This window comes from Rattus norvegicus, chromosome 6 (assembly GCF_036323735.1).
Source record: "Rattus norvegicus strain BN/NHsdMcwi chromosome 6, GRCr8, whole genome shotgun sequence".
NCBI classification, from domain to species: Eukaryota; Metazoa; Chordata; class Mammalia; order Rodentia; family Muridae; genus Rattus; species Rattus norvegicus.
Genome location: NC_086024.1, coordinates 25,256,424 through 25,283,258, shown reverse-complemented (window position 1 = coordinate 25,283,258; position 26,835 = coordinate 25,256,424).

The window sequence follows — 26,835 nt, the reverse complement described above, 5'->3', positions numbered from 1 at the left end:
TGTTATCTATTATCTTTTAAATAAAAGAAAATGGAACATTGGGAAACATATTCTTATCAAACCAGTTCTAGCACTTGGGACATTTTATCTTTTAATTTGTTATTTTTAACTTGCCAACAAATTTTTATGTACTTTCAATAACTTGATATAATATTATAGAATTACATATGTATACCTCCTCTGTATCCAAATATTTTCTATGACTTTATAATATTTTATAGCATACTTACTATATGATGAACTAATCATCATTATGACACTATGGTGTCTTTTGAGGTAAAACAGTCACCTTTTTCTACATATAGATTTTTCTATAGTTAGATCTGCAGATATTTCTGTCACCATTTTGAATATTTCATCCTAGCTGCTCAACTTTGTCTATCACTTCTTCCCAGTGTCCTTTTAGATGTCCAGGCATGAAGCCCAGACATCTGTAGTGCAGGAGGCCCACAGCAGGTCTGGGAACACCTAATGTGAGCTGCAAATTTGACTGACTCTGAAATCCAGGTTGATCCCTTTGTTTTCACTTCACCAAGTTCCAAAGATGAGAACTGGCAGAGAATGTGCCAGGATTTGGCTCTGCCAGCTGGCGAGGCATCCCTGAATAATGGGAGATTATCTGAATCCTTCCCTTCTCCAGCAGGCTTTTATCCATTCATTTCTATGTTGTGCCAATTAGGGATGGAATGGTGGTTTGCTTTGTAAGCACCCTGGCAAATTCAACAGGGATTCAGGAGGAAAATCTTGCAGAATATGCATGTCATTCTGGCTTTCCTTAATGATGTCTGACAGCAGCATATCTGGTCCCTCATGCTACATGTATCAGTAACCCCAGGCCTGGAGAGATGATCTGTTGACAGTTTAGTTCTCTGCTCTGTTTTTGCAGTAGTTGTCTCCTAGAGAGTACTAGTGATTATAGAATGTACAGTGGTGCTCACTCTCTCCAGTGGTGATGCTGTCTCAAACCTTGCTGGAGCTACAGAGAGGTATGACAATGAAACAGATCCAATGTGATCCACAGTTGGATCACATTCAATTATATTTAGTGAAAAATTTCTAAAGCCTGTTGCCACATGTTTTTCCCTAAATGTTTCTTCCACAATACATTAAGCTGTTATGCACCTCTAGAGCCCCGAGAGGTGTTTAGTGCAATCCAGATTTCGTCTTTTACACAGTTGATAGGATTCCGGAATGGGGTTTGATTTTGGGTATCTTTTTCTTTTGGGGGGATTGATAAAAGAAAACAACTGCTTCTTATTTATATAAAATGGGTGTTTTTGTTTCTCTCCAAACACACTTGTTATGGCAAGAGAGGTTTTGCAGAACTCTGTGGGTTTTCGGTGCCCCTTGAAGTTTACTGATGAGAACAATTTATAAGTAATCAGAAAGTGGAATCAGAGATGGTCCTTCTTCTCCATGATATGACATATTTATCCAAATCTCTCTCTCTCTCTCTCTCTCTCTCTCTCTCTCTCTCTCTCTCTCTTTCTCTCCCCTCTCTCTGTGTGTCTGTGTTTATCTGTCTCTGTCTTTCTGTCTCTCTCTGTCTCTGTCTCTGTCTCTCTGTCTCTCTGACTCTGTCACTCTCTCCCCCTCTCTGTGTGTCTCTCTTTCTCTGTCTCTCTCTGTCCCTGTCTCTCTTTTTCTCTGTCTCTCTCTGTCCCTGTCTCTCTGTTTCTCTGTCTGTCTTAGTCTCTGTCTCTGTGTGTCTGACTCTGTCTCTCTGTCTGTCTGTCTGTCTCTCTCTCTCTCTTTCCCTCTCTTTTCTCCCTTTCTCTTTACCTCTCTCTCCCTCTCCCTCCCTCTCTCTCTTTGTGCATTATTTGCGTGATTCTGCTTATATGCTGTTAAGGGACTGCCCTTCATCTGACTCTAGCCAGGTCTCACCTCAAGCACTAACAGTTAAAGAGAGAATAGTGGATCAGTGGACCCAGGATAGCAATAGCTTTTCTTCTGCTTTTTGTCACTTGTGAGAATGATACATTGGAGCATAGGAAATAAGATTTCATATAACAACAGAGTTTTTTTTTTCAGAGCATACCTCTTTTTTGTACTTGGACTCTCCTATTGCAAGATTGTTTTTATTCTGACACCCAAAAGAGAAGGGCCAATATACTTTAACAACACAGAAGAACCTGGAGGACATCATGGTAAGTGATAGAATCTGGACACACAAAGATATATACATACCACTTGATTTCATTTGTAATGAGAATCTAAGATAAACTTAAACTAGACAGTAGAATAGTGTCACGGTAGTCTTGGAAGGAGAGACGAAGGTGAGGTGGTAATGGTATAAAGATGTAGTGGTCATGGCAGTCATGATGGTGGCGGTAGTCATAATGGTTGTGGTAGTCATGGTGGTAATGGTAGTTATTGTAGTGGTAGTCATGATGGTTTGGTTGTGGTAGTCATGATGGTGGTGGTAGTCATGGTGGTGGTGGTAGTCATGATGGTGGTGGTAGTCACAGTAGTAGTGGTGGTGTGTGTATAATGTAAGGACAATTTCAACACATTAATGACCAGTAAGTGGTCATCCTCTTCTTCAGAGAATTTTATGCTATTGCATAGAATACCAAAATCTATGAACCAGAAGATATTACAGAGAACCTTTATTTTAGTTTTCATAATTTATAGGTCAGCAGGGGTGAGGAGTAGTTTTAAGTATTTTTACCGAAGTAATAGGTAGACACAGCCCCATTTATAACCTGGCTCTTCTGACTTAAACCAACTGTCTTTATCATGTAATGTCATTATTAAAAAGAAAAATTCTCTATTTTTACAAGGTATATTATTTTGTGTTTTTATATTTATTTCTCTGTTTTTATAATAAAATGCTGTACAAAATAGAAAAATAAGGTCATGTATAGCAAGGAAGATGTCTCAGTAAGATTGCTTGGACACAAACATGAGGACTTAGGCTTCGATATTAAGTGCCCATGTGAAAATGCAAGAGTAGCTGCTTGAGTCCCCAATCTTATGTAAGCTCTTTAACTTTTCTTCTGCAGTTAAAATCTGCTGTAAGTTCAGTGCAGTCTATTTTCAATTCATATACTTTGCTTTCTTTTTCAAAATGACTTATTCACTTTTATTTTCTGTGCACAAATGCATTTATGTATGTGCAATATTCCCATGTCTGTAGAGGCTGGAATTATGTGTTGGATCCCTGGAACTAGAGTTACAGGCAGTTGTGAGCTGCCATGTGTGTTCTGGGAACCAAACCCTGGCCCTATTTAAGAAAGGAAAGAACTCTAAACTCCAGAGCGCTTTCTCCAGCCCCGTGTGTTTTCTCTATTTGCTGCTCATCGTTGTTGGGAACAGTCTATCAGAATTATTTACAAAACATGTGTTCAAAACTTAATGTTGAAAAATTCTAATCTGGTTTCAACAGATCATTAAATTAAACATATCAAGACTCTTGAGATCACATGCAAAAGGATAGCAAAATTGGTCCTATTTAAAATCTTTGTAGTTGAGAATAGCAGATGGAGGATTAGGAACTCCTTGAGTAGCTTTTGGGGTTCTGCAATTCACAGAGGAATCAGGATGCCTTGTGGGGTTCAGGGTGTACAGAGGAGCCTGTTAAGCTGTTCACCAAGGAGCTCAGGGATTTGAACTATGGCAAGTGAACTGTGTAGATTATTTTTAATCTAGATATTGCTTAAATGAATCTCCATCTCTTAAGGTTTAATTTGAGTCTTCAAAAACATGTGTTTTATTCCTCTCTGCATAAATTTCTGAGTGCATGATGTATAGTTTAACATCTGTTTTAGTGCTTTTGCTTTCTGATCTCACTTGTGCACCCATTCTAAGTCAGTTTTGATTGACTGAATTATTTTCTTTATTGTGTTTTATTTTCCTTCTCATCTTTCTGGGAATTTGTTAGTGGGTACCATATGTTGTGAATTTCATTTTGTTTAGTACACTTAAAATTATTTCGATTAATACCATTGCCGTTGCTTGGGATGCTTTTAAGTTATTTAAAAAAGTTTGATTTTTTTCCTAAGTTTGTTTTTACGGTTTCTTAGGTAGAACTTTTATGCCATGGTTTAAATTTGAAATGTCTCCCATAGGCTTATTTGGCTTCTGAATGCCTGGTTCCCAGCATATGTACTGACTTGCATGCTGGGAAGCCTTACAAAACTACAGCACTATGGGCAGGCCTGGGAAGCCTTTACCTCTATCTGATTCTAACACACATTCTCTGCTTCCCAGATGATCACAATGAAAGATGTTCTGCCATGTACTCTACCTGATCCATTTTGCTGCAGTGATAAACTGAGATTATCTTATATTAAAATAAATCCTACAGCCTCACATGGGTTAGATATTCTATCATAATGACTAGAAAACTAAGTAAATGAAAAAGCTGGTATCCGGAAAGTGGTTCTGTCGCTGGGATAATTATGACCGATGGGTGTTAGGCCAGCTGCTTTGTAGGAGGAGTGTGGAAGGAGATTGGAGAGGAGGCCCAAAGGAATCTGAGAATAGAACAATTGCAGCTTAATGAGCCATTCTGGTAGAAATGTGAAGACCCAAATACCAATGACAATGTGAACAGTAAAGCTTTTTAGATGGAGTAGTGGGATCGCTTCTTGGCCTTTTGGCTAAGATCAAGTGTAGATGGAGTAGTGGTAAAACACTTTAGATGCAATGAAGATAATTTGGGGAATCTAGCCATGTTCCAGTGGTCTTGAGTTACAGAGCATAAGTTGTAATCATTGATTCATCCATATGATACTGATTCTTTCAGGCACACAGACTTTAAGAATTCTAGTCATGGGATATTACATAAAGATCCCAGTACAAAACCTGTGCAGTCACAGAGGCAATGTGTAACAGAGCTATCTTTATCTTATGGGGCTCCTGAGCGAGCTGTCAATCAGGGAAGCTGCAAGACCAAGCCTAAGGTGCAGTAAAGACTTCAGGAATTTTAGCCCTGTGGGAGCATGGACGATCTGAGGGAAGATGCACATGGTGAATGGAACCAGCTAATGATAAAGACTGGGGTGGGGGTGGGGCTGTAATGTCAAAGTCATTATGAGAGGTGGAGCCCACTGGTGTTCAGATGGTGACACCATTGTCACTGGATGCAGGACACGGAGGTTCAGGATTTACTGTTTCCCTACAGGGATTAGACCATTTTGTGCCTGAAATTTTTCAATTTTTTTCTCCTTCATTTATAATGAGGGTATACATTGTATACCTTTGCATATTGGAAGTGCGTATTTAGATTATTTTTTTGTTTGTTTGTTATACAAGAGCTCACAGCTGAGAGTTTGTCTTGAGTCTCAAGAGACACTTTGGATTGTGAACTTTTGAATGGTATTAGACTTTGAGAATATGGCAGCATGAAACATTTAATTTAGTGCTTTTTGCATTATGTGGTAGCAGTGAGGTTTTACAGAAGATGGGAAGAATACTTTAACTTGACCCTGAAGTGTTCTCTAGAGGATCATGTTTTAAACGTTTGCTACCCAACGTGTGGCATTATTCTGAAGGCTGTGTAGCTTTTAGCATTTGAGGTCTGGGTGGTGGAAATAGGTCTCTATGATCGAGGCTTTGATTCTTCTACCTGCTTCTAGCTCTGACCTAGTTCCTCTTCCTGCTCAGCTCTGTTGCATGGGCCTTCACATACATCTCCACCATCCTGTCTTCGATGTTATGATGGGCATTTCTGAAACTGTAAACCCAAATAAACACATTTCTCCTAAACTTGTCTTTGTGTGATATTTTGTCCCAGAATCAGAAAATAAGTAACATGGTTAGTAGTGATCAACTGAAGGAGAATATTTTCCCATTACTGTGACGTGGTCCTTCTGTTCTGTAGGCATTGGTCAGTGAATTGAATTTCTATAGTTACTGTTGGTGATAGTCTCTATCTACTGCCTACACAGCATGTGAGTGTGTGTGTGTGTGTGTGTGTGTGTGTGTGTGTGTGTGTGTCTGAGACAGTATTTTTGCAGGCTCTATCCGTTCCCCATACTGTCTGTGTGTCTGTGTGTCTGTGTGTCTGTGTGTTTCTGCAATACATTGTTTCTTATCCTTCCTTTGCCTCAGATGAACATGAATGAGGTTCCTTTTCAAGTGTTAGTTCTGTTTCTCCAAAGCCCTCTTCTCTCACTCTGCAGCTGCCACTCATTCCATCAACAGGTAGCCTTCTCTCTGCTAGCCAGACTTTGTTATTCTGCACTCTGTCCCTGTCTTTGTACAATCATCTGAGATTCTCTTAAAGATACATACTAGACCAAATGTAAGGAGCACTTGTATTTTTTTTCAGGGTCACTGTTCTGTCATCAACTGGTAATGAAGATGTTTAAAACATTATTTCTATGTTTTTGTTTGTTGTTGTTTCCAACTGAAGCATGAAGGTTGGCTGCAGCAAAATTCTCAGCGGTACTGAAAGTTTGTATAAATCTTGTATGAATTTCTCAACCTCTTAATGTTTATATATAATTTCCTCAACAAGCTGGTAAACTCCTGCACAACAAAAGGCCCATTTGAACTTACACAGTGTAATTTAAGCAAAGCTTAAATTTACAAAGTTCTTAGCCTAGGGACTAACTAATGACAGTAATGGGATCACTTTCAATATTTTAATGTTTGAGTCTACCTTATGACAGTTAGTAACGTCACCATGGGCTTACCTTGTTTTATCTATGCCCCTCTAAAGGGAGATGCTGGGAACAATGAGTCTGTCTTTGCGTGGATTGGGAGTTCTAAGTTTTATGACCCGAAGTTTAGACTAAACCAACAACCAGGTAGAAAAGTTAAAGTCCAGATGTTGAGAAGAAATACAACAAAGTCCAGAAATGAGGATTTAAATATCAATAAGGAACTAAAGGTATGGAAGGTGAAACACAAGAGCCAGGGGAGAAAATAAGCCTGATTGAGGGGCTGTGTAGATGGCCATTCTATTTGAAACATTAAAAGACATTATTGCCTGGATCTGGTGAAAGGTACGCGAATTTAGTATGAAAAGACACAAGTAACATGAAAAAACACTTAGAACATGTGATTACAGGCACCACTCTTCTAATTCTGCTACAGGGCTCTAACTAGCCATTGACACATAAACCTCATTTCATGCTCACTCCCAGCTCTTCTGCTACTTTATAAAATACATACGTAAACAGAGTAAAACAGAAAGCAAACATCTGTCTCAGTATTTGCTGTGTCTCTGTAAACAGACCTGCTGATCTGCTCACACTAAAGATCACTCTGTTGCATGAACACATTTTTTATTGCTTGTCATGAGTTTTGAATGAATAACAGATTTACAGTAAGTATGATGTGATATTGAGACACATGCTTTGTTTACATATAACATCTAAACATGGTGTTCTGCAAGGCTTTACTCAATATAATTGCAGTTTTCTATTACTTCTGCCACTCATCAACTTATGTAAGAATTCTCTAAAAATCACAGGGCTACGTAAAATAGTTAACTATGCTGTGTTCTGTCTGGTGCTACAAGTTATGAGATCCATTATCCCATTTAATATTTACAATAATGCTATGAGGTTAAGTGGGGTTTTTTTTTAATGTCCACTCTGGGGAGTTCTAGTTTGTAAAGTTTAAATGTCATGGCCAAAGTGTCAGTGTTGAGCTCCAACTCAAACTCCAGTCTGTTGAGAGCAAATTTATCAATCACTCCTTTCTCTCTCTCTCCTTCTCTCTTTGGGGTTATTTCTTGTTTGTAGAGACAATGCTAGCTACAATTTTAAAAGGTTTCCCCATTTTCTAACATACATTCTTATAGTTCCATGTCTATTCTAGAATTTTTTTCTTGGACTTTACCAAGATGAACTCCACATATGCTTTGCAGTGGAAGGGCTTGGATGAATTAGGGGTCTCATGCCACCCCTAATATGCCACCTTAAACCGGGATCCAGAACAGTACAACAATTGGCGATTCCACGAAATGCATAGTATAATATATTTTCTTTTATTGTGTTATTGAAATGTTCAGATTAATGTTCCTTTTTTTCTACAATGAAAAGGAATCCAAATCTTTGCTCAATGGGAAGAAAAAAACTTCCTCAGGGAGGCTGTGGAATTGCCTCACATTTACTGGTGGGGACGTTAGAGGGCTTTCAAATAAACATAGGAAGGGCCACATTGATTTCCTTAGGTATCTTGGGTTTGGGAATGATGAAAATGGTAAATACTTGGAATAAATGTGTTAATTAACTAAGGAGAAATACTCCAAAGAAGAAGTACAAATGGTCAATAAACATTTGGAAAATGATTTGATGTCCTTGGGCATCAGGGAGATACACACCCACTTTCTGAGTTCATCTCACTCCAGCAGAATTCTATTATCAAGAAAACAAATGACAGCAAATCCTGGCAAGGTTTAGGGGGAAAGACCCTTAGTCTTTGGTGGTGGGAGTATATGGAAGTCTAAATGTGGGTTGTTTGAAAGGCTAAAAATAGAAATATCATATGGTAATACTGGTCAATAGCTCCTGGTTATGTACTCAAAAGAACATCCATACTTATTGCTGCACTATTCACAGTAAGAAGCCAAGGTATGAAGCCAACCTACATGACTCTCAACAGATGATAAAGAAAATGTGGCACATGTGCCTAAATTTTACTCAGTTGTAAAGGAAAATGGAATTATGACATGTGAAAGAAAATTGATATTATCTCTGTGGTCATTGCTCTGACCCTAACCCTAGCCAGGTCAAATAGAGATGAAGCACCATAACCTTGTCTGTCCTCAGGAGTACTGGAAGTGGTTGCTGTCAATGTACAACAAAAAAGTCTCCCAGATGGGGCTGGTAGCCACAGTTCACCAGCTTGGTCACTACTGGAGAGGCATCTGATTCTCAGACTCCTTATTGCATGCTTTCTCCATTATAATGAATATAGATTTAAATGTGTGTGTGTGTGTGTGTGTGTGTGTGTGTGTGTGTGTGTGTAACATGAAAGTAAAAGGTGGACTATGAAGAAATTACCTTAAGGAAAGGGGAAGGAATATCATGAAAACTGAATTGGGGATCATTTCGGAGGAAGCTATTGGCAGGCAGGAGTGACAGACGGCAGAACAAATCAGAATGGTCTCTATGTAGGAAAATATCATGATAAAACATACTCATTTTCTATTGATAACAATAACAATAATTCTATAGTGTATAAATTATGGACAGCAAGAGAAAGGAGAAACACATAGGATGAATTGGATCAGTCATGGGGCTTTCTGTCTGTCCTTCAGCAGCCTCATTTGTGAAGAGCTTTATTATGGCTTCAAAAAAGTGTTACTTGTTTTCGGTTTTGATCTTGCAAATTGAACTTATTATTTTATTCGATTATATTTGCTACATATTGTTGTTTAGTTTCTTACTATTTGTTATATTTATATTTGTTACTTAAACCTCAATTTCTAGCAAAATATAAATTCTCAAAATGTCCAATTATGAATATTTAGTCACATCTTTCTTTAAAAAAAAACAGAGCAAGGTCAGAACATTTAGAATTAGATCTCAGCTCTAATCTAATCTCAAATCCCAAACTCTAGTTCAAATCTCACAACTTTGACAGTTTTCTTCTAGTAAAAGATTATTTCTATATCTAGAAAATCAATGCACTGCTTTTTCTAAAACCCCAAACTCCCTTTCTAAATCTATTTGTGTCTAAGCAACACTCTTTAGAATGTATTTGTCAGAATGAAAATCTTTGCCTTGGAGAGTCTTAAGTTCTTTGGTGTACCATTCGAATAATTTAATTATAGGATGATCCAATGGCAATAAGAGAATAGTGATATATCAGATTAGGGAGTTCTGTGAGTCTCAGGTACAGCGATGCACATGACTTTGAGAAACTCACAGGATTTTGACCTTGCCTTAGAAGCTGGTATCTGTGGTAATATAACATTAAATAAATGTATATGCTGTATAGTTATATAAATTATATGCAATATAATATATATATTTATATATATAAATTGCTTAAAGAAAAAATAGACAAATAGGCAAAAAATTCTTTTTTTAAAACCATTTAAATCTTTGTTTATTGGAGCAAAATGAGTCCGAGTGATTCCAGGTCTTTGATGTGAGATTCTGACTTGTGAACCAGTTAGGTTCTAGGACTTGTCTGAGATAATGGCCTTGTCTCCTTGGTACAAACAGTAATTTACATGAAAAATATTTCTACAGTAAACGTCTTGATGGGAACAGATATCTGTAACACAGATTATGTAGGGCACTAGATTGCTCTCCATGGATCTGGGATGTTATCTTTCTGTCTTCATCTTTAAACTTTTAAGAAGATCCTTGTATTTTCTGGCCCAAAGAAAGGCAGTTTATCCTTTCATGGTAGTGAAAATGTAGGAACTAGAAGGAAGGATGAAAAGGAATTTGGAGGACCTAGAATCACTTGATTATTAGGGTCTAAGATGCTAGGCAAAAAATTCTTGCTTCCTGGTTGCTGCCGCCGCAGAGAGCCCGTGGGCAGCACCCCACGAGCAAACTTGAGCCTCGGGACCACAGGTAAGACCAACTTTTCTGCTACAAGAGAGCTGCCTGGTGAACTCAAGACAAAGGCCCACAGGAACAGCTGAAGACCTGTAGAGAGGAAAAACTACACGCCCGAAAGCAAAACACTCTGTCCCCATAACTGACTGAAAGAGAGGAAAACAGGTCTAGAGCACTCCTGACACACAGGCTTATAGGACAGTCTAGCCACTGTCAGAAATAGCAGAACAAAGTAACACTAGAGATAATCTGATGGCGAAAGGCAAGCGCAGGAACACAAGCAACAGAAACCAAGACTACATGGCACCATCGGAGCCCAATTCTCCCACCAAAGCAAACATGGAATATCCAAACACACCAGAAAAGCAAGATCTAGTTTCAAAATCATATTTGATCATGATGCTGGAGGATTTCAAGAAAGATGTGAAGAACTCCCAGAGAGAAACACAGGAAAACATTAATAAACAAGTAGAAGCCTACAGAGAGGAATCACAAAAATCCCTGAAAGAATTCCAGGAAAACACAATCAAACAGTTGAAGGAATTAAAAATGGAAATAGAAGCAATCAAGAAAGAACACATGGAAACAACCCTGGATATAGAAAACCAAAAGAAGAGACAAGGAGCTGTAGATACAAGCTTCACCAACAGAATACAAGAGATGGAAGAGAGAATCTCAGGAGCAGAAGATTCCATAGAAATCATTGACTCAACTGTCAAAGATAATGTAAAGCGGAAAAAGCTACTGGTCCAAAACATACAGGAAATCCAGGACTCAATGAGAAGATCAAACCTAAGGATAATAGGTATAGAAGAGAGTGAAGACTCCCAGCTCAAAGGACCAGTAAATATCTTCAACAAAATCATAGAAGAAAACTTCCCTAACCTAAAAAACGAGATACCCATAGGCATACAAGAAGCCTATAGAACTCCAAATAGATTGGACCAGAAAAGAAACACCTCCCGTCACATAATTGTCAAAACACCAAATGCACAAAATAAAGAAAGAGTATTAAAAGCAATAAGGGAAAAAGGTCAAGTAACATATAAAGGCAGACCTATCAGAATCACACCAGACTTCTCGCCAGAAACTATGAAGGCCAGAAGATCCTGGACTGATGTCATACAGACCCTAAGAGAACACAAATGCCAGCCCAGGTTACTGTATCCTGCAAAACTCTCAATTAACATAGATGGAGAAATCAAGATATTCCATGACAAAACCAAATTTACACAATATCTTTCTACAAATCCAGCACTACAAAGGATAATAAATGGTAAAGCCCAACATAAGGAGGCAAGCTATACCCTAGAAGAAGCAAGAAACTAATCGTCTTGGCAACAAAACAAAGAGAGTGAAAGCACACAAACATAACCTCACATCCAAATATGAATATAACGGGAAGCAATAATCACTATTCCTTAATATCTCTCAACATCAATGGACTCAACTCCCCAATAAAAAGAAATAGATTAACAAACTGGATACGCAACGAGGACCCTGCATTCTGCTGCCTACAGGAAACACACCTCAGACACAAAGACAGACACTACCTCAGAGTGAAAGGCTGGAAAACAACTTTCCAAGCAAATGGTTGGAAGAAGCAAGCTGGAGTAGCCATTCTAATATCAAATAAAATCAATTTTCAACTAAAAGTCTTCAAAAAAGATAAGGAAGGACACTTCATATTCATCAAAGGAAAAATCCAACAAGATGAACTCTCAATCCTAAATATCTATGCCCCAAATACAAGGGCACCTACATACGTAAAAGAAACCTTACTAAAGCTCAAAACACACATTGCACCTCACACAATAATAGTGGGAGATTTCAACACCCCACTCTCATCAATGGACAGATCATGGAAAAAGAAATTAAACAATGATGTCGACAGACTAAGAGAAGTCATGAGCCAAATGGACTTAACGGATATTTATAGAACATTCTATCCTAAAGCAAAAGGATATACCTTCTTCTCAGCTCCTCATGGTACTTTCTCCAAAATTGACCATATAATTGGTCAAAAAACGGGCCTTAACAGGTACAGAAAGATAGAAATAATCCCATGCGTGCTATCAGACCACCACGGCCTAAAACTGGTCTTCAATAACAATAAGGGAAGAATGCCTACATATACGTGGAAATTGAACAATGCTCTACTCAATGATAACCTGGTCAAGGAAGAAATAAAGAAAGAAATTAAAAACTTTTTAGAATTCAATGAAAATGAAGGTACAACATACCCAAACGTATGGGACACAATGAAAGCTGTGCTAAGAGGAAAACTCATAGCGCTGAGTGCCTGCAGAAAGAAACAGGAAAGAGCATATGTCAGCAGCTTGACAGCACACCTAAAAGCTCTAGAACAAAAAGAAGCAAATACACCCAGGAGGAGTAGAAGGCAGGAAATAATCAAACTCAGAGCTGAAATCAACCAAGTAGAAACAAAAAGGACCATAGAAAGAATCAACAGAACCAAAAGTTGGTTCTTTGAGAAAATCAACAAGATAGATAAACCCTTAGCCAGACTAACGAGAGGACACAGAGAATGCGTCCAAATTAACAAAATCAGAAACAAAAAGGGAGACATAACTACAGATACAGAGGAAATTCAAAAAATCATCAGATCTTACTATAAAAACCTATATTCAACAAAACTTGAAAATCTTCAGGAAATGGACAATTTCCTAGACAGATACCAGGTATCGAAGTTAAATCAGGAACAGATAAACCAGTTAAACAACCGCATAACTCCTAAGGAAATAGAAGCAGTCATTAAAGGTCTCCCAACCAAAAAGAGCCCAGGTCCAGACGGGTTTAGTGCAGAATTCTATCAAACCTTCATAGAAGACCTCATACCAATTTTATCCAAACTATTCCACAAAATTGAAACAGATGGATCACTACCGAATACCTTCTACGAAGCCACAATTACCTCTTATACCTAAACCACACAAAGACCCAACAGAGAAAGAGAACTTCAGACCAATTTCACTTATGAATATCGCAAAAATACTCAACAAAATTCTGGCAAACCGAATTCAAGAGCACATCAAAACAATCATCCACCATGATCAAGTAGGCTTCATCCCAGGCATGCAGGGATGGTTTAATATACGGAAAACCATCAACGTGATCCATTATATAAACAAACTGAAAGAACAGAACCACATGATCATTTCATTAGATGCTGAGAAAGCATTTGACAAAATTCAACACCCCTTCATGATAAAAGTCCTGGAAAGAATAGGAATTCAAGGCCCATACCTAAACATAGTAAAAGCCATATACAGCAAACCAGTTGCTAACATTAAACTAAATGGAGAGAAACTTGAAGCAATCCCACTAAAATCAGGGACTAGACAAGGCTGCCCACTCTCTCCCTACTTATTCAATATAGTTCTTGAAGTTCTAGCCAGAGCAATCAGACAACAAAAGGAGATCAAGGGGATACAGATCGGAAAAGAAGAGGTCAAAATATCACTATTTGCAGATGATATGATAGTATATTTAAGTGATCCCAAAAGTTCCACCAGAGAACTGCTAAAGCTGATAAACAACTTCAGCAAAGTGGCTGGGTATAAAATTAACTCAACTAAATCAGTTGCCTTCCTCTGTACAAAAGAGAAACAAGCCGAGAAAGAAATTAGGGAAATGACACCCTTCATAATAGACCCAAATAATATAAAGTACCTCGGTGTGACTTTAACCAAGCAAGTAAAAGATCTGTACAATAAGAACTTCAAGACACTGAGGAAAGAAATTGAAGAAGACCTCAGAAGATGGAAAGATCTCCCATGCTCATGGATTGGCAGGATTAATATAGTAAAAATGGCCATTTTACCAAAAGCAATCTACAGATTCAATGCAATCCCCATCAAAATACCAATCCAATTCTTCAAAGAGTTAGACAGATCAATTTGCAAATTCATCTGGAATAACAAAAAACCCAGGATAGCTAAAGCTATCCTCAACAATAAAAGGACTTCAGGGGGAATCACTATCCCTGAACTCAAGCAGTATTACAGAGCAATAGTGATAAAAACTGCATGGTATTGGTACAGAGACAGACAGATAGACCAATGGAATAGAATTGAAGACCCAGAAATGAACCCACACACCTATGGTCACTTGATTTTTGACAAAGGAGCCAAAACCATCCAATGGAAAAAAGATAGCATTTTCAGCAAATGGTGCTGGTTCAACTGGAGGTCAACATGTAGAAGAATGCAGATCGATCCATGCTTATCACCCTGTACAAAGCTTAAGTCCAAGTGGATCAAGGACCTCCACATCAAACCAGACACACTCAAACTAATAGAAGAAAAACTAGGGAAGCATCTGGAACACATGGGCACTGGAAAAAATTTCCTGAAGAAAACACCAATGGCTTACGCTCTAAGATCAAGAATCGACAAATGGGATCTCATAAAACTGCAAAGCTTCTGTAAGGCAAAGGACACTGTGGTTAGGACAAAACAGCAACCAACAGATTGGGAAAAAATCTTTACCAATCCTACAACAGATAGAGGCCTTATATCCAAAATATACAAAGAACTCAAGAAGTTAGACCACAGGGAAACAAATAACCCTATTAAAAATGGGGTTCAGAGCTAAACAAAGAATTCACAGCTGAGGAATGCCGAATGGCTGAGAAACACCTAAAGAAATGTTCAACATCTTTAGTCATAAGGGAAATGCAAATCAAAACAACCCTGAGATTTCACCTCACACCAGTGAGAATGGCTAAGATCAAAAACTCAGGTGACAGCAGATGCTGGCGAGGATGTGGAGAAAGAGGAACACTCCTCCATTGTTGGTGGGATTACAGACTGGTACAACCATTCTGGAAATCAGTCTGGAGGTTCCTCAGAAAATTGGACATTGAACTGCCTGAGGATCCAGCTATACCTCTGTTGGGCATATACCCAAAAGATGCCTCAACATATAAAAGAGACACGTGCTCCACTATGTTCATTGCAGCCTTATTTATAATAGCCAGAAAATGGAAAGAACCCAGATGCCCTTCAACAGAGGAATGGATACAGAAAATGTGGTACATCTACACAATGGAATATTACTCAGCTATCAAAAACAACGAGTTTATGAAATTCGTAGGCAAATGGTTGGAACTGGAAAATATCATCCTGAGTGAGCTAACCCAATCACAGAAAGACATACATGGTATGCACTCATTGATAAGTGGCTATTAGCCCAAATGCTTGAATTACCCTAGATCCCTAGAACAAATGAAACTCAAGACGGATGATCAAAATGTGAATGCTTCACTCCTTCTTTAAATGAGGAAAAAGAATACCCTTGGCAGGGAAGGGAGAGGCAAAGATTAAAACAGAGACTGAAGGAACACCCATTCAGAACTTGCCCCACATGTGGCCCATACATATACAGCCACCCAATTAGACAAGATGGATGAAGCAAAGAAGTGCAGACCGACAGGAGCCGGATGTAGATCGCTCCTGAGAGACACAGCCAGAATACAGCAAATACAGAGGCGAATGCCAGCAGCAAACCACTGAACTGAGAATAGGTCCCCGGTTGAAGGAATCAGAGAAAGACCTGGAAGAGCTTGAAGGGGCTCGAGACCCCAAAAGTACAACAATGCCAAGCAACCAGAGCTTCCAGGGACTAAGCCACTACCTAAAGACTATACATGGATTGACCCTGGACTCTGACCACATAGGTAGCAATGAATATCCTAGTAAGAGCACCAGTGGAAGGGGAAGCCCTGGGTTCTGCTAAGACTGAACCCCCAGTGAACTAGACTATGGTGGTGAGGGCGGCAATGGGGGGAGGGTTGGGAGGGGAACACCCATAAGGAAGGGGAGGGGGGAGGGGGATGTTTGCCCGGAAACCCGGAAAGGGTATAACACTCGAAATGTATATAAGAAATACTCAAGTTAATAAAAAAAAAAAAGAAAAAAAATTCTTAATCAGTTGCTTGTGTCAGTCACATTATTTGTGATGCTGAGAAATTAGAAGTTTATTGGTTAGTTTATAAACATTCTAAAATAATTTAGAAATGAATTAATCATACCTTCTGTATCCATAAATTTTGAATGGAAAGTAAGTTAAAACCTATAGTTTTTAAATTGTACATTCACTGTAATATATCTTTTTTTCTTTTAACGCCAGGGTTTGCTTTCAAGGGTCATAGCTCACAATGGACACATGCCACTCTCCGACTCTCAGGGCAGGTACCCCCCATGTTCACTTAAATGTACACAAGTTTTCCTTATTGTTAATGATTAACTCACTCCTCTGTCTTGCGTGGGACACAAGATTTAGGTATGATTAGGCAAAATCACAGTGTGAGTTCTCCTCTAAGTAAATACAGTAGCAAAATGCTGAAGTGTTTTTCTTCTGACCTGAGCAATAAAGAGAAACCATTTTTGAATGTCTCCTATTGCTGCCTGTTCAGAAACACCTTTGACATATGTCAGAAGAAACAAATCAAAGAAGAAAGGCAGCAATGATGAGTGGGTGAGAAATTTTAATTTTTTTAGAAATATATAAAAAATAATTAAACATTTTAAATAAAAGTTCACTCCGTGACTTTTCCTAATCACACCTAAAGCTTGTGTCCCACACAAGGCAGAAAAGTAATAGGTGCATGTTAACCATTAATAGGAAAAACTGTTTCACACAGTGTGTGAAGAAATGACACTGAAGAAATTCCTTAATCTACCTTAAGACCCTAAGGCCATTTGGAATCTTCAACTTTTTGCTTGTTTGCTTGTTTGTTTATTTCTGCTTTCATGTTTATTTTTAAAGTCACACATATGTGTATGGAGGGTAGCTAACTGGAAGTGATATTATTTATTTTCTTTAGACTTCTCTGTTTTATTTGCATGCAGTTTATGGCTCTTCTGAATTTGACATTGTGATTTGAGGTACCTTATTCTCCAACTCACGGTCAACATATACACTGTGGATTGATGTCTATATGCAGATGAGGGCAGGCACAAGATAAAGCAAGGCCTGTGATTGAACAGTGAAAAAGTAAAGTGGGCACTGAGTTTTGGAGAAAGGAGAGAGATAGAAGAAAGGAGAAGAAGAACCAAGATGGAGAAAGAGAAGGACTACCCAGATCCATGTGTCCTTAAATGGCCACAGGTAGATTTGAATATTTTATAAGAGATGGATTATTACAGGACAATTTGTCTTATCTAGGTGGGCAGTTTATATCAATATTAATTGGCTCTGAGTTTATTGTGTGGACATTTTGTGGGGTGAGGATTTACTGATAAATTACAAGCTTCTAGAGTTTTTATTTTAACGAGTTACTGGGAGTTAACAGTAACAGGTGCTGGGAATGTGAGCAGAGTCTGCAGCAAAAGAGCCCTGAGATAGGCAGTCTCTGTAAGAGACTGGCATGGCAGCAACCCACTGTGGGATCTAGATGAATGGCTGCTGATCAGGTTAGCCTTGGCAGCAAGATTGCTACAGAGCGAAGAGAACAGCAGCACAGCCAGTAGTAGCCAGTGGCAGCGCAGGATGGAAATTGGTAACATAGCGAGTTGGGTGGAGATGTTTTGATGATTGAGGTGAAAATACCCCCCCAGATGCCATGTGGCCCACCAGTGTTGGCAATAGTGTGAGTTGGTGACTTCTATTCATATTATTTACTACAACAGGAAACAACCAACATGCATTTATTGGAATTTTTAAATTTAGAGTTCAGGGACTGAAAAAAACTATAATATCTAACTTTTATTCAAATGCAGTGCCTGTTCATAATAGACAATGTTGCTTTATGCAAATACTCAATGTATACCATACAAAATTATCAACAGACTGTTGGGGATATGATTTGATGCTTAATGGTTAGCTCACATACATGACTATGTTCTTGGATAGTTCTCTTATGTTTCCTCATTCGCCTGCATCCTTTGTGCTTCGTCTCCTAAGCAACAGGAATCTAGGCTCCTCCCCCACTGTCTGCCCAAACAAGAGGAGAGGTAGCTCCTCTTACCTTCTTACAGACTACTAGCTGAGTTTACCAAGGACTCTGGTGGCTGTAATGCCCCCAGAAAATGAGGAGTTTCCTCTGTTGGTGCAGCTCCCTTCATCTATGATGCTCTTCCTTTAGTGAGTCCTCACAATGTAGCACACACACTCTTGAGTGTCCTCCAAGATCTTTGCTGCTGCTGTACATGTCTTTGTATAATACATCTCTTCTCCAACTGCGAGTGAAAGGGATTTGCTTATAATCTAGAGTATGATGATGGTAAAGGAATGTGATGCCTGAAGTGGTGCCATATGGTATCAAACTTCGCACATGGACTTGGTTAGGTCATCAGCCATGTTAGAAAAGTCCATTTGTCAGGGAACTATGGTGACCTTTAAGATCTGAGGCGGCTTCTTGCCAATGGTCAATAGAGATCCTGATGGTCCATTCTATAGCCACCAGAAGATGAATTCTGCCAACAAACTAGGAGAGGGAACACTTTCTCAGATAAACCTCTAGATGAGAAAATAACCCAGCCAATTGCGTGATTACTACTGCAAATTCTTAAGAAGACCCACATTAACATGTATGTAGATTTCTGGGTCATAGAATTCCTGGGTGTAATGTTTAAGTTGCTAAGTTTATGGGGATTTTAAAAAGAAATACAAATAATTGTCACTATCTACTTAATCTTACCCCCAACCTGCTGCACTGTCATTTTATTGAAATCAAACATTTCTTAAATTATTTTATTTTTCTCAGCCACCCATTTTCCTTCTGCAATTCATTACTTTGTAGCCTCTAATGCATCATTTGAATTTTATCAAGGTGAGTTTAGTCATTTGTCAGCTGGAGCTAACCGTACCTTTTCCTGGCAAGGTTGTAGGGTGAATGAAGTATGATACCTTAACTCCTCTCCATCCAGATTTTATCTTGCTGCCTTAACTTTCATGATGATTCGTCCTGTATGCCCTAGATTTTATTGCATAGCAACTTCCCCCAAAGCATTCTTATACCCTGCATTTTCATAGTTGGTTTCTCAAGTAGAGAGCAATGTTCAGCTCCTATTACCTTATTATAGACTACAAGCGGAACTCACTAAGAACAGTGGTGTCAGTGATCTTACAGAAAATGAGAATTCTGAGGCTCCTGCTCTTTGAACTGCTTTGGTAATTGTGGAATAGGATGGTGTCATCAGTTAAATTCCATAGCCATCTTCCCACTAGATAGGGCAGAATGTGCAATTACCTTGGTACCATTAGGTCTAGTGAGAAATACATGACAGTGTTTGTCTCCTAATTGACTAGAGAATGAAATCTAATCCAAAACTATTTAAAAGAATTGGAGAATACCCTTAGGATCTGCAAAATGGCATAAATGCCTTACTATGTGACCATAGCCCCTTAAAAAAATATGTAGGAAGTATAGAATTGAAGAAAATTTATAGAGAACTTAGCAATATTTAAATAGTAACCATCATTTGCAGCATCCTTTGATACTGATTGCATCATAGATGACACAAAGTAGTTCATGTACTATGTCTCATGTCCTATGACTCTGCTTACACGTTACAGGTGGAAAGCCTCAGAGTTTCCTAAATAGGAACCTTCTTTTATAGCCCTCTCATCACAGGGAATAAATACAAAAACTTGAATCTGTAACAAAACTGATTTTATGGCCTACGCAGATAGTAGCTAGAAGTGTTTACCTTAACATGATACTAATATGAATTTAAATAGCGGTTCTAATTCCAGCATGAATGTGTGATACATAAATTGCTCCTTAGCCTTCAACCTCTATTTCTCCATATGTGTTTGGACATAATACTGCTGTATGGGTTTGTTGTAGGAATTAAATAAAATTAAGGGGATAAACAGTTCTCTGCACCCAAATCCCGTGGGAGGGAGAGCTAAACCTTCAGAGAGGCAGACAAGCCTGGGAAACCAGAAGAGATTGCACTCTACACACATCTCGGACGCCAGAGGAAAACACCAAACGCCATCTGGAACCCTGGTGCACTGAAGCTCCCGGAAAGGGCGGCGCATATCTTCCTGGTTGCTGCCACCACAGAGAGCTCCTGGACAGCACCCCAAGAGCGAACTTGAGCCTCGGGACCACAGGTAAGACCAACTTTTCTGCTGCAAGTGACCTGCCTGGTGAACTCAAGACACAGGCCCACAGGAACAGCTGAAGACCTGTAGAGAGGAAAAACTACACGCCCGAAAGCAGAACACTCTGTCCCCATAACTGACTGAAAGAAAACAGGAAAACAGGTCTAGAGCACTCCTGACACACAGGCTTATAGGACAGTCTAGCCACTGTCAGAAATAGCAGAACAAAGTAACACTAGAGATAATCTGATGGCAGGAGGCAAGTGCAGGAACCCAAGCAACAGAAACCAAGACTACATGGCATCATCGGAGCCCAATTCTCCCACCAAAACAAACATGGAATATCCAAACACACCAGAAAAGCAAGATCTAGTTTCAAAATCATATTTGATCATGATGCTGGAGGATTTCAAGAAAGACGTGAAGAACTCCCAGAGAGAAACACAGGAAAACATTAATAAACAAGTAGAAGCCTACAGAGAGGAATCACAAAAATCCCTGAAAGAATTCCAGGAAAACACAATCAAACAGTTGAAGGAATTAAAAATGGAAATAGAAGCAATCAAGAAAGAACACATGGAAACAACCCTGGATATAGAAAACCAAAAGAAGAGACAAGGAGCTGTAGGTACAAGCTTCACCAACAGAATACAAGAGATGGAAGAGAGAATCTCAGGAGCAGAAGATTCCATAGAAATCATTGACTCAACTGTCAAAGATAATGTAAAGCGGAAAAAGCTACTGGTCCAAAACATACAGGAAATCCAGGACTCAATGAGAAGATCAAACCTAAGGATAATAGGTATAGAAGAGAGTGAAGACTCCCAGCTCAAAGGACCAGTAAATATCTTCAACAAAATCATAGAAGAAAACTTCCCTAACCTAAAAAAAGAGATACCCATAGACATACAAGAAGCCTACAGAACTCCAAATAGATTGGACCAGAAAAGAAACACCTCCCGTCACATAATTGTCAAAACACCAAACGCACAAAATAAAGAAAGAGTATTAAAAGCAATAAGGGAAAAAGGTCAAGTAACATATAAAGGCAGACCTATCAGAATCACACCAGACTTCTCGCCAGAAACTATGAAGGCCAGAAGATCCTGGACTGATGTCATACAGACCCTAAGAGAACACAAATGCCAGGCCAGGTTACTGTATCCTGCAAAACTCTCAATTAACATAGATGGAGAAATCAAGATATTCCATGACAAAACCAAATCACTTTCTACAAATCCAGCACTACAAAGGATAATAAAGGGTAAAGCCCAACATAAGGAGGCAAGCTATACCCTAGAAGAAGCAAGAAACTAATCGTCTTGGCAACAAAACAAAGAGAAGAAAAGCACACAAACATAACCACACATCCAAATATGAATATAACAGGAAGCAATAATCACTATTCCTTAATATCTCTCAACATCAATGGCCTCAACTCCCCAATAAAAAGACATAGATTAACAAACTGGATACGCAACGAGGACCCTGCATTCTGCTGCCTACAGGAAACACACCTCAGACACAAAGACAGACACTACCTCAGAGTGAAAGGCTGGAAAACAACTTTCCAAGCAAATGGTCGGAAGAAGCAAGCTGGAGTAGCCATTCTAATATCAAATAAAATCAATTTTCAACTAAAAGTCATCAAAAAAGATAAGGAAGGACACTTCATATTCATCAAAGGAAAAATCCACCAAGATGAACTCTCAATCCTAAATATCTATGCCCCAAATTCAAGGGCACCTACATACGTAAAAGAAACCTTACTAAAGCTCAAAACGCACATTGCACCTCACACAATAATAGTGGGAGATTTCAACACCCCACTCTCATCAATGGACAGATCATGGAAACAGAAATTAAACAGTGATGTCGACAGACTAAGAGAAGTCATGAGCCAAATGGACTTAACAGATATTTATAGAACATTCTATCCTAAAGCAAAAGGATATACCTTCTTCTCAGCTCCTCATGGTACTTTCTCCAAAATTGACCATATAATTGGTCAAAAAATGGGCCTCAACAGGTACAAACCACCACGGCCTAAAACTGGTCTTCAATAACAATAAGGGAAGAATGCCCACATATACGTGGAAATTGAACAATGCTCTACTCAATGATAACCTGGTCAAGGAAGAAATAAAGAAAGAAATTAAAATCTTTTCAGAATTTATTGAAAATGAAAGTACAACATACCCAAACTTATCGGACACAATGAAAGCTGTGCTAAGAGGAAAACTCATAGCGCTGAGTGCCTGCAGAAAGAAACAGGAAAGAGCATATGTCAGCAGCTTGACAGCACACCTAAAAGCTCTAGAACAAAAAGAAGCAAATACACCCAGGAGGAGTAGAAGGCAGGAAATAATCAAACACAGAGCTGAAATCAACCAAGTAGAAACAAAAAGGACCATAGAAAGAATCACCAGAACCAAAAGTTGGTTCTTTGAGAAAATCAACAAGATAGATAAACCCTTAGCCAGACTAACGAGAGGACACAGAGAATGCGTCCAAATTAACAAAATCAGAAATGAAAAGGGAGACATAACTACAGATTCAGAGGAAATTCAAAAAATCATCAGATCTTACTATAAAAGCCTATATTCAACAAAACTTGAAAATCTGCAGGAAATGGACAATTTCCTAGACAGATACCAGGTATCGAAGTTAAATCAGGAACAGATAAACCAGTTAAACAACCGCATAACTCCTAAGGAAATAGAAGCAGTCATTAAAGGTCTCCGAACCAAAAAGAGCCCAGGTCCAGACGGGTTTACTGCAGAATTCTATCAGACCTTCATAGAAGACCTCATACCAATATTATCCAAACTATTCCACAAAATTGAAACAGGTGGATCACTCCCGAATTCCTTAAATGAAGCCACAATTACTCTTATACCTAAACCACACAAAGACCCAACAGAGAAAGAGAACTTCAGGCCAATTTCCCTTATGAATATCGACGCAAAAATACTCAATAAAATTCTGGCAACCCGAATCCAAGAGCACATCAAAACAATCATCCACCATGATCAAGTAGGCTTCATCCCAGGCATGCAGGGATGGTTTAATATACGGAAAACCATCAACGTGATCCATTATATAAACAAACTGAAAGAACAAAACCACATGATCATTTCATTAGATGCTGAGAAAGCATTTGACAAAATTCAACACCCCTTCATGATAAAAGTCCTGGAAAGAATAGGAATTCAAGGCCCATACCTAAACATAGAAAAAGCCATATACAGCAAAGCAGTTGCTAACATTAAACTAAATGGAGAGAAACTTGAAGCAATCCCACTAAAATCAGGGACTAGACAAGGCTGCCCACTCTCTCCCTACTTATTCAATATAGTTCTTGAAGTTCTAGCCAGAGCAATCAGACAACAAAAGGAGGTCAAGTGGATACAGATCGGAAAAGAAGAAGTCAAAATATCACTATTTGCAGATGATATGATAGTTTATTTAAGTGATTCCAAAAGTTCCACCAGAGAACTACTAAAGCTGATAAACAACTTCAGCAAAGTGGCTGGGTATAAAATTAACTCAAATAAATCAGTAGCCTTCCTCTACACAAAAGAGAAACAAGCCGAGAAAGAAATTAGGGAAACGACACCCTTCATAATAGACCCAAATAATATAAAGTACCTCGGTGTGACTTTAACCAAGCAAGTAAAAGATCTGTACAATAAGAACTTCAAGACACTGAAGAAAGAAATTGAAGAAGACCTCAGAAGATGGAAAGATCTCCCATGCTCATGGATTGGCAGGATTAATATAGTAAAAATGGCCATTTTACCAAAAGCGATCTACAGATTCAATGCAATCCCCATCAAAATACCAATCCAATTCTTCAAAGAGTTAGACAGAACAATTTGCAAATTCATCTGGAATAACAAAAAACCCAGGATAGCTAAAACTATCCTCAACAATAAAAGGACTTCAGGGGGAATCACTATCCCTGAACTCAAGCAGTATTACAGAGCAATAGTGATAAAAACTGCATGGTATTGGTACAGAGACAGACAGATAGACCAATGGAATAGAATTGAAGACACAGAAATGAACCCACACACCGATGGTCACTTGATTTTTGACAAAGGAGCCAAAACCATCCAATGGAAAAAAGATAGCATTTTCAGCAAATGGTGCTGGTTCAACTGGAGTTCAACATGTAAAAGAATGCAGATCGATCCATGCTCATCACCCTGTACAAAGCTTAAGTCCAAGTGGATCAAGGACCTCCACATCAAACCAGACACACTCAAACTAATAGAAGAAAAACTAGGGAAGCATCTGGAACACATGGGCACTGGAAAAAATTTCCTGAACAAAGCACCAATGGCTTATGCTCTAAGATCAAGAATCGACAAATGGGATCTCATAAAACTGCAAAGCTTCAGTAAGGCCAAGGACACTGTGGTTAGGACAAAACGGCTACCAACAGATTGGGAAAAGATCTTTACCAATCCTACAACAGATAGAGGGCTTATATCCAAAATATACAAAGAACTCAAGAAGTTAGACCGCAGGGAGACAAATAACCCTATTAAAAAATGGGGTTCAGAGCTAAACAAGGAATTCACAGCTGAGGAATGCCCAATGGCTGAGAAACACCTAAAGAAATGTTCAACATCTTTAGTCATAAGGGAAATGCAAATCAAAACAACCCTGAGATTTCACCTCACACCAGTGAGAATGGCTAAGATCAAAAACTCAGGTGACAGCAGATGCTGGCGAGGATGCGGAGAAAGAGGAACACTCCTCCATTGTTGGTGGGATTACAGACTGGTACAACCATTCTGAAAATCAGTCTGGAGGTTCCTCAGAAAATTGGACATTGAACTGCCTGAGGATCCAGCTATACCTCTCTTGGGCATATACCCAAAAGATGCCCCAACATATAAAAAAGACACGTGCTCCACTATGTTCATCGCAGCCTTATTTATAGTAGCCAGAAGCTGGAAAGAACCCAGATGCCCTTCAACAGAGGAATGGATACAGAAAATGTGGTACATCTACACAATGGAATATTACTCAGCTATCAAAAACAACGGCTTTTTGAAATTCGTAGGCAAATGGTTGGAACTGGAAAATATCATCCTGAGTGAGCTAACCCAATCACAGAAAGACATACATGGTATGCACTCACTGATAAGTGGCTATTAGCCCAAATGCTTGAATTACCCTAGATGCCTAGAACAAATAAAACTCAAGACGGATGATCAAAATGTGAATGCTTCACTCCTTCTCTAAAAGGGGAACAAGAATACCCTTGGCAGGGAAGAGAGAGGCAAAGATTAAAACAGAGACTGAATGAACACCCTTTTCAGAGCTTGCCCCACATGTGTCCCATACATATACAGCCACCCTATTAGACAAGATGGATGAAGCAAAGAAGTGCAGACCGACAGGAGCCGGATGTAGATCGCTCCTGAGAGACACAGCCAGAATACAGCAAATACAGAGGTGAATGCCAGCAGCAAACCACTGAACTGAGAATAGGACCCCCGTTGAAGGAATCAGAGAAAGAACTGGAAGAGCTTGAAGGGGCTCGAGACCCCATATGTACAACAATGCCAAGCAACCAGAGCTTCCAGGGACTAAGCCACTACCTAAAGACTATACATGGACTGACCCTTGACCTCATAGGTAGCAATGAATATCCTAGTAAAAGCACCAGTGGAAGGGGAAGCCCTGGGTCCTGCTAAGACTGAACCTCCAGTGAACTAGACTATTGGGGGGAGGGTTAGGAGGGGAACACCTATAAGGAAGGGGGGAGGGGGATGTTTGCCCGGAAACCGGGAAAGGGAATAACACTCGAAATGTATATAAGAAATACTCAAGTTAATGAAAAAAATAAAAATAAAAAATAAAAATAAAAAAATAAAATTAAATTAAAAATATAAAATTTATGTGATATCACTATGTGTTCCATATCTATTGTTATAAAATTATTTTACGCCACTTAACCCTTGCATACATAATTATAATTACTGTCACATTTTATTTTAATATTACCTTATGCTTTTACACATTTTACAAGCTACAAAAACAAAGAAACAATAGTAACAACAGTTAAATTTTGTCAATGCTGTGCTATTAAAGAGATGGGTTTTAGACTGAGAAGTACACATTTTAATGTTCAAGGTCTTTGTGCTCCCAAAACTTTTTTTTTCTTTATACATTTATACAACAAAGGTGATGAGTTCATTCATTCAGCCTGGAGCATAGTTCCTTGCATAGGCTTTGTATCCTTCACTTGGATAGG